General features: G+C 37.1%; 1 pseudogene; it reads right to left on the bottom strand.

Moving 5' to 3' along the window:
- Window positions 1-8,752: 8,752 nt before the first annotated feature.
- LOC134371938 (vomeronasal type-1 receptor 1-like) lies at window positions 8,753-9,706 on the bottom strand (annotated as a pseudogene).
- Window positions 9,707-10,267: the final 561 nt, after the last annotated feature.

The following is a 10,267-nucleotide window of genomic DNA, read 5'->3' as shown; positions in this document are numbered from 1 at the left end:
ACTGCCTCTTCAAGAAGTGGTTCTGGATATCGATATGCAGAATAATGAAATTAGACATGAACCTTTCATCAGATACTAAAATCAACTCAAAATGGGTTAAAGACTTAAGTGTAAGACCTGAAACTGTAAAATTACTAATGGAAAACATAGGTGAAACACTTCAGGAACTAGGTTTGGGCACAGACGTTGTGAACATGAGCCTGAAAGCACAAGCAACAAAAGAAAAAACAAATAAATGAAACCATATCAAACCAAAAAGCTTCAGCACAACAAAGGAAACTATCAACAGAGTGAAATGACAACCTACAGACTGGGAGAAAAATTTTGCTAACTATCCATCTAACAAGGGATTAATATCCAGAATGTACAAGGAACTTAAGAAATTACACAGTTAAAAAACCCCAAATAACCCAATTAAAAAGTGGGCAAAGGAACTGAATAGACATTTTTCAAAGGAAGACATACAAATGGCCAACAGGAACATGAAAAAATGTTCAACATCACTAGTCATCAGGGCAATGCAAATTAAAACCACATTGAGGTACCACCTTACCCTAGCTAGACTGGTTATAATAAAAAAAAGACTGAGAATAACAAATGCTGGTGAGGATGTGGAGAGAACGGAACACTCCTACGGTGTTGTTGGGACTGTCAATTAGTACAACCACTATGGAAAACACTATGGATATTTCTCAAACAACTAGATATATCTTCCATACGATCCAGCAATCCCACTTCTGGGTATATACCAAAAAGAATGGAAATCATCATGTCAAAGTGATATATGCACTCCCATGTTCATTTCAGCTCTGTTTAGAATATCCAAGATATAAAACCAACATAAATGTCCATCGATGGATGATTGGATAAGGAAAATGTGGTAAATATACACCAAGGAATACTAGTCTGCCATAAAAAAGAATGAAATCCAGCCATTCACAACAACATGGATAAGCTTAGAGAAACTTAGGTTGAGTGAAATAAGGAAAGCATAGAGGGAAAAATACCACATGTATTCACTCATCAGTGGGAGCTAAGAGAGAAGGAAGGAAGGAAGGAAAGACCACAGTCGCACACTGGACTTGCAGAGAGAGAGAGCATACATAGGAATAAAAAGTGGAGTGTGGGAGACAGGGATGGGGAGGGAGGGAGGTTGGGGTTCAATTGGGTGGGACACTTGGGGTATAATTGCAATTTTTGGTAATAGGCATGCTGTTAGTATGGATCTGGCCATCACATCTTGGGCATGACTGGTGACAGTCAGCTTTGTACCCCATGAATACTCATAACCAATAAAAAATTGTTGAAAATCAGAGAGAGAGAAATAATTATAAAAACAGCAAGTGAAAAACATCAAATCACCTATAAGGGAATCCCCATCATGCAAATAGCAGATTCCTCAAAAGAAACCCTACAGGCCAGGAGAGAGTGGGGATGATATACTCAAAGTACTAAAAGAAAATAACTACTAACCAAGAATACTATAGCTAGCAAAACTTTCCTTCAGTAATGGAGGAGAAATAGGATCTTTCCCAGAAAAACAAAAATTGTGGGAATTTACCACCACAAGACTGGCACGTTCACAAATCTTCAGGGAGTCCTACATCTGGAATCAAAACAGTGATATATATCACCATAAATACACAAGAAAGAATTTAAACTGCTAGTAGAATAGATAGACAAATAAGAAATAAAAGGAAAATATATTTTATCACTCAAAGCAAATAAACAAGAACAAAAAACCCCACCAAACAGAAAAGACAAACAATAAAAGGGAAAGGAAGAAACAAAAGAAATGTAAAACGAACATAAAAAATTTAATAAAATGGCAGGAATAAGGAAGTACCATTCAATAATAATCCAGAATATAAATGGATGAAATTCCCAATTTAAAAGACTTAGAGCAGCTGAATTAGATCCAACTGTGCGCTGCTTGCAAGAAACTTAATTCATAAATAAAGACACACAAAGACTAATAGTAAAGGGATGAAAAAAGATATTTCAGGCAAATGGAAACCAAATATAAGCAGCAGTTGCCATATTTATATAAGATAAAACACTCTTTAAATCAAGAACTATAAAAAAAAGGACATTACATAATGGTAAAAGTATCAATGTGACAAGAAGGTAGCAATCATAAATATATATGCACCCAGAACCAGAGCACCGATGTATATAAAGCAGTTGATAATTGGTTCTAAAAGGAGAGGCAGAACCCAAGATAATAATAGTAGGGGATATTAAAATGCATATCTCAGCATTGGACAGATAATCTAGACAAAAAAAATTAGAAGAGAAATATTATATTTAAATAGCATTTTAGACAAAATGGACTTGACGGATATTTACAGAAAAATTCATCAAAAAACTGCAGATATATATTCTTCTCATCAGCACATGGATCATTCTACAGGATAGACCAAATGTTAAGTCACAAATCAATTCTCAACAAATTTTTTAAAAATGAAATCTTATCAAATATATTTTCGACGACAATGATAGAAAATTAGAAATTAACAACAAATAAAAACTTTAGAACTATACAAATACATAGAAAGTAAACGAGTTCCTGAACAACCAATGCTTCAAAGAAGAAGTAAAGCAAGAAATCAAAAAAATTCCTTGAAAAGGAGGAAATACAAGCACAACTTGCCAAAATCAGTGGGATACTCCATAAGCAGTACTAAGAGGGAAATATATTACAACAAATACTTACATCAAAACAGTAGAAATACTTCAAATAAACAACCTAATGTTACACCCTACAGGACTAGAAAAACACGAACAATTCAATCCAAAAATTAGTAGGCAGAAAGAAATAGATCAGAGCAGAACTAAATGCAATAGAGATTTTAAAAGTACAAAAGGTCAATGAAACAAAAAGTTGAGAAGACCAACAAAATAGATAAACCATTAGGTAGACTAAGTAAAAAATGAAGAGGGACAACCTAAATATCAAAAATCAGAAATGAAAAGGAAACACTGCATATGAGACCACAGAAATACAAAGAATCATTGCAGACGATCATGAACAACTTTATGCTAACAAATTTGGGAATGTGGAGGAAATGGACACATTTCTGGACTCATTCAAACTACCAAGACTGAACTGAAAAGAAATAGAAAACCTGAACAGGACAATAATGAACGATGAGATTGAAGCAGTAATCAGCAGTATCCTAACAAAGAAAAGCTCAGGACAGAAAGACTTTACTGTTGAATTCTACCAAACCATTAATTAATACCAATTAGTTTCAAACTATTTCAAAAAATTGAAACAGAGGCTATTCTCTCAAACTCATTTTATGAAGCCATCATCACCCTTGTACCAAAATCAGACAAAGACACAACAGCAACGAAAAGAAAACTACAGGCCAATATCTTTAATGAACATAGATGCAAAAATCCTCAAAATATCAATATATACATTTTTGACTTATGATATTTTCAACTTATGGTGGGTTTATAGAGAGGTAACCCAATCACAAGTTAAGGAGAATCAGTCCTAAAAATGAAGAAAATGTGGAAGGAATGATCTTCCTCAGTATGGCATGTGCTCCTGGCTCAGGGCACAACAAATAGGTGATGGTAACAAAATAGAGAGGCCCCTTGGTACAAAAAGCATGGAATATTTTCATTATTAAAAAAATTAAAATGCTTTTATTTTGAAAGCAATGCCAAGGAGGTCATGGTCATTTTTACTACCTTGGATGTGGTTATGGTTTCACAGGTTCATACATATGACCAAATTCAATAAGGCGTATACCTTAAACATGCAAATTTCTGTGTATCAATTATACCTCAATAAATCTAACCAATAAAAACAGTTCAATGGAAGAGAACATCGAAGGAAAAGAATAGCACTGAAATGGAGAAATACATGTGGGTGCTAATTTTCCCATCTAACAAAAACAGGAAGTTGTGAGGACAAAGTATTAAAGAGAATGAGAGGGTAAAATGTTCACTTATCATGTTATATACCTTATGTTTGTTAAGTTTGAGTTAATATATGCATGTGTTGTTTTTTGTTTCTTGAAGTTATATATAACAGAATTGTATTTTTCTTTCATTTTTATTAGAGCATAGTTGATTGTACATACCTGTGGGGTATAGCATTGAATATCAATAACTGTGTGCAATATATGATTTTCAAATCAGGATAATTAGTATAGTCAACATTATACAAAGTAATCAATTTACATGGCCCTTTACCAATTCTTCCCTTATCCTCCTCCTTCTCCCTCTTCCCCACCTCTGGTAACTTCTGTTCTGTTCTTTTGAAAGTTCAATGTATTTTTGTGATTGTTGCATCTTTCTTTCTTTCTTTTTTTATTTTTAGCTCCCACCTTTAAGTGAGGACATACAGTATTTTCTTTTGGTGCCTGCTTATTTCGCTTCACATACTTTACTCTAAGTTCATCCAAGTTGCTGAGAATTGTAGTGTTTCATTATTTTGTATGACAGAATAATATTCCATCGTGTAAATAGACCACATTTTCCTCATTCAGTCATCTGACGTTGGATATTTAGGCTGGTTCCAACTTTGGGCTATTGTAAATAGAGGTGCAATGAACAGGGAGCGAGGTATTCCTTTGATGTGATGATTTCTATTCCCTTGGGTATATACCCAGCGGTGGAATTGCTGGATCATATGGCAGTTCTATCTGTAGTTGCTTGAGGAAACTCCATACCATTTTTCATAATGGCTGCACCAATGTACAGTCCCACCAACAGTGTAGGAGCGTTCCCCTTTCTCTGCATCCTCACCAGCATTCGCTATTCTCTGTCTTTTTGATACCAGGTGAGATGTCTCAATGTGGTTTCAATTTGCATTTCCATGATAATGAGTGATGTTGAGCATTTTTTCATTTTTCACTGTTGGCCATTCAGGGCCAATTCCCAGGGCCAGTGAGGACATACATGTGTTACTTCTATAGCAGCATTTTTATAATGAATGTAAGTTTTGTGTGGTTAAGTACTGGCAAGAAATCTGTGTCCACACAATCACAATATACTAAGATAGGTGTCATGACATAAGTAGCACAGGTCACTGTAGGAGTTCCAGGGAAGGGCTTTGAACTAGCCAAAAAATCAGAGAGTGCTTCAGGGAGAATAAAGCCACTGAGCAGAGCTTTGAAGAATGCACAGGAGTTTCCTCAATAATTAAATAGAGTCAAGAGCTTGAGATACAAGGAACAGTATGTGCTAAGACACAAGTGATTGGAAGAGAATATTGGTTTATTCTGAACAAATATTTGGCATAGCTTCAGGGTAAGTGTCTTATGGGGTTGTGTTGCTAGAAATGAGTCTGAACAGAGATTCTATTAACAGAATAAAGGGTATTGAGGGCCGGCCCGTGGCTCACTTGGGAAAGCGTCGTGCTGACAACACCAAGTCAAGGGTTTAGATCCCCTTACTGGTCTTTTAAAATAAAATAAAATAAAATAAAAGGGTGTTGAATTGTCTGGTTAATGAACTTGACCTTTAACATGGGGATAATGGGAAGGCATGATGATCTGTGTAGAGGAAGGATACAGCCAAGTGGTAGATTCCTCTTTGATCAAGTGTATCCTTTGAGATCTTAGCAGAAACAGAGAGCCCATTCAGAAATGTAATTAAACTTTTAACACAAAGGATTTATATAGGTGTGTGTGGAACTAAGGGAACAAACAAATAGTGATGAAGCACCCCAGGATGCCAAAGCCACCCCTATAACTGAAAGGTCAACGGTAGAAGAGAGATGTATCTAGGGGTGTGACGTGCCTAGAGAAGCTGATGCCATGGGTAGAAGGGCACAGTTACCAACAAGCCACAGCCTGGCAGGGCATATGTGTGCAATCAAATTCCCTGGCCTTACTCTCCCCACACCCTCTGATTTCCTGACAGGGCCTGCCATGGGCTGAGCTCAACCGGATGCTAGACAGGACGATGTTGGTGATGCAATCCACAGAATCAGCCTCCAGGATATAGAAAAGTTGAGAAAGAATGAAGAATAAATGTCATGTGGCCTTTGGAGGACAGCCTGTATAGTCATCCCTTGGTATTCACAAGGGATTTGTTCCAGGACCACTGTAATTACCAAAATTCCCAGACGCCTAAGTTCCTTATGTAAAATGGCATAGTATTTGTACATTTCCATTGCACATCCTTCCGTATACTTTAAATCATCTCTAGAGTGCCTATAATACTTGATACCATGTAAATGCTAGACAAATAGTTGTTATACTATATTTGTATTCTTTATTGTTGTATTGTTACTTTTTGTGTATTGTTAGTTTTTATTGTCTTTTTTGAATATTTTGATCCACAGTTGATTGAATTCCAAGGATGCAGAACCCATGGGAACAGAGGGTCGACTTTACTACTTTGTGTAATACAGAGTGTGAAGGGAGAGACTGATGGCTGAAAATTTCATCAGAGGAGGAAGATGATGCAAATCACATGCAAAGAGAAAAAAAAAACCTCGGTCAGGGTCCATGGAAATAGAGAGAAGAGGGCAAACGTGAACATTGCTAAGAAGGTAGAATGCATAACAGGAGCTAATTTCTCCTGGAAGTGGGGTAAGAGAGAGAAAAGTGATGTTGATTTCTATGGCTGTTTCTTGGCTAACAGTAGACTTTATTTTAATCATTATCTTTTCTGTTTTGTATTTTCAGCACTCTTTCTTTTTAAATGATGATTTAAAAAACACATGAAATAAAATTTAACATCTTAAGTATTTTTAAGTGTACAGCTAATTACTGTAAAGTGTATTCACATTATTGTACAACCATCCCCACCATCAATCTCTGTAAATTTTTTATCTTCCCCAATTGAAACTCTATACCCATTAAATATCAGCTCCCTGTTTACTCTTTCCCCAGACCCTGGTAACTAGTGTTTTAATTTCTCTTTCTCTGAGTTTGACTATTCAAGGTACCTCAGATAAGTAGAATCATACAGTATTAGTCCTTTTGTGACAGGCTTATTTCACATAGCATAACATCTTCAAGGTCCATGTGATGTGGCATGTGTCAGTCACTGTGGAATATGCTATAAAGCAAAGGTACCTCACAGGGCCTCATATTCTAAAGCCTTGCAGTTTCAAATATTGACCTTGCAAGGACAGGAAATTCTCTCCAGGCTAGTGAGTCTTTGTTGCAAGATAAGAATTGTGGCACAGCAGGCTGCTGGCTCAAAGATAGACTTGTTCCTGATTGTTATGTAAAGATACTGAGAAATTGCTATAGGAAGGAATAAATGTTTGCTAAGATCAAACTTTTGTTGATAGCCTTACTGGAATGTCACTTGGCTTGTTTCACTGAAAGTTACCAGCCTATATAGTTAAACTATAACTCCACATATGTCTCTTCCTGTAACTTCCTGGTCTGGAAAATAAATGCAGTAAGAGAACCCCAATTCGGCGTTAATTTCCCAAGGAAGGAATCCCTCTCGCTTGAGGGTTCTGTTGGGAGATTAACCACTTTGGGGCTTGTCACTGCTCAGTAGATATGGGCTTTGAGTAATCCCTTGCATCTCCATCACCCAGGGGAAGTGGGGTGACAAATCTGTGGGGGGGGGCAAAGCAACACAAAGCAATAAGTCACAATGTCCTTCATTTTTAACACTAGTAATATTCCATTAAACATATGCACATAAGTGGAATTGCTGTATTATTTGGTAGTTATGAGATAGGAGGTGCTCAGTTTCTATGGGTTCAGGTTTGATGACACACACCTGGGTTTCAAGCCACTCGTCAACGACTCAGGCCCCTTCTCCATGCCCTCTCCTACAGGATTGTTACTCCTGCTTATTGGACCTATTTTTAGCACCAACATGGAGAAATTTGGACCTGAAAGGGAAGACTTCTGCTAAATCAGTGGCTGGACATGCTCAATAGAAAGGGGTTATATAACCATAGTAGGTAAGCATGCTCTGTAAAGTGGAATATATCCTTTAAATGACCTTCCACTACAGATGCTAAGGAGCACAGAATATTCTTGAACATGTTCGGTGCATGTGATAGAATTTGACCAATGAACATGCCCTAGAAGGAGAGTAATTGAGTGGTACAAGAAAATGTTACCTAAGTGGGAACCGCCCCTTAGTTGAATATTCCTTAGATAGCATGAAAATGTATTAGATGGCAAAACTATACAAGTGGAGTCCTGGTAGAAGGCAGGGTTGCTGCTCACTTTCCTAGACCCAGACCGCACTTAGCCCGAGGAGTGTATTTTTTTTCTTTTTATATCAACCTTGCTTTTTGCAGGCCGATATTCACTGTAGAACCAATCAGCATTTTGTCTATGAATATGTATTTCTTACTTTCATATTAAACTTGATGTAGGCCCTGTTCAATCCCTGGAGATATGTTACGACTCTCTCTGTGAAATCTGTTTCTCTTATTTGTTACATTAAATTTGTTCTCACTTTGTACTGTGACTCGGCTCCTGAATTCTTTCTTGTGATGGAATCAAGAATGTGGTAAGAAGACAGGGCAGGTTGAGGCCGGCCATCAGGCCTGCTCAGATCAGATCCTCTCCATAAGTATCAATTCTAAGTTTAATTTTTTGAGGAACCACCATACATTTGGGTAATTTTCTACATCAAGTTTATTTTTTAACAGTGTAAAAAACAATGTGATATTATATTATTATCATTTTTATTCAATACTGAATCCCAAGTCTTTCTACATTGACTTGAATACTTTATAATCCTACAAATATTGGGAGAACAGGTGATTAAATAAATGATGCACTGTTTTGGAGGAAGCTTAGAGTCCATAGACCATACTTGGAGCATTTGTCTTCCTTGTCTAGCAGGCAAAGTAGAACTGTGAGACTCGGGTATCACTAAAAATAAACACAAAGGGGCTGAATGTTGGGAAGCCTGAAGATACCAGGAGAGAGATGTTTATCAGCCAAGGGATTGGGTTTTGAATCTGGGTTATCCAAAATGATAAAATGCCAGATAGAGCATGAAAGGAGACAAACATGCTCACCAGGATCAGGATAATGCATGTGGCTCTAGTTTCATAATAAGCTCTTGGTGAGAGCCTGCTGCTGTGAATGTGTTGGACCCGCTGCTTGTGTCTGTACAGAAAAAGGACCATGAAGCTGCTAGTCCAGACCATGAGGCCCCAAAACATACCATCAGTGAACAAGTAAACTACTGCAGTTACTGAGAACACCAGTCTCCCTAAAGCGGGTGAGTAGCAGTATCTGTACATTTTTTCCATGCTCATGTTTTTGTTATTTGTTGGGCCAGTTACATGTTTTACAACAGAGATATTTATCACAAGATGCAAGATCCAGCAAAGAAAAGAGCAGAAAATGATGCACTTTGGAGATTTAATTTTTAGTTCCATCCACCCAGAGATAGTGGGGCAAAGTTTCATGGCCTGAAAGCCACTGAGGAGGCAGGTGGTGCTGAGAGTAACCCCTCTGGCCACTCTGTGTAAATAGAAGACAACTTTACATCCAGCCTCATCCAGGAAAGATTTCAATCCAAAAGCTGCCATTGTCTGAGGGATCCCTTTAGAGAGAATAACCAAGTTGTTAGCTAAGACCAGCTGGTTGAGTATTAAGTCCGTGGGTCTCAATCTCTGTGCAGTGATAATAGTAAAGTTATATAAGCAAAGGAGTGCAGAATTTCCAAGGATTCCAGCAGCAGTCTGAGTGAGAAAGGTAATACCCCAATTCACGTTAATATACACCAATCCATCCATGTGGAAAAGATGTTGAAGTTTGAATTTATTTAAATCAGAAGAATCTGGAGACTGAAAAAGAAAATTGGGTTATTTTCATCACATCTAGAACATGCTTTTTCTCACAAAACCCATTATTCCAAGCAAATAAGAACATTAATAACAGGTCTTTTGTAAGTACAAAGCTATTTCTTGAAGAATTATTATTTGTAATACCACAATGACTGGAGTCTACCCAACCTCAATCAAAGAGAACTTGAATAAATCCCAGTGCTTCCCCATGGTGAAGCTTGGGGCAGCTGTGTACGTTATAAGAATGTTCTCTGGGCAGCTGACCCTTCAGGACATACAGTTGTATGGAGGGCGTAGGGATAAAAGAAAAATAAAACTCATAACATTATTTGCAATTAGCTTTTCCATAACCAAAGATAAATCGTATCTTGGTACGCTCGTGTGTTTTTGTCTATAATTTTATATTTATAACATGAAAGAAGAAAGCAAATCCTTAAAAGGTGAGTACTTGTGAGGGACAGAGGAAACTGCAGAGAAGACAGGATGAAGTTAGACTAATATGATTGTGTC

The sequence above is a fragment of the Cynocephalus volans genome, chromosome 3, assembly GCF_027409185.1.
Source record: "Cynocephalus volans isolate mCynVol1 chromosome 3, mCynVol1.pri, whole genome shotgun sequence".
In the NCBI taxonomy this organism is placed as follows: Eukaryota; Metazoa; Chordata; class Mammalia; order Dermoptera; family Cynocephalidae; genus Cynocephalus; species Cynocephalus volans.
Note: the sequence above shows the minus strand (reverse complement) of the source record. Positions and strands in the feature narration are given on the sequence as shown.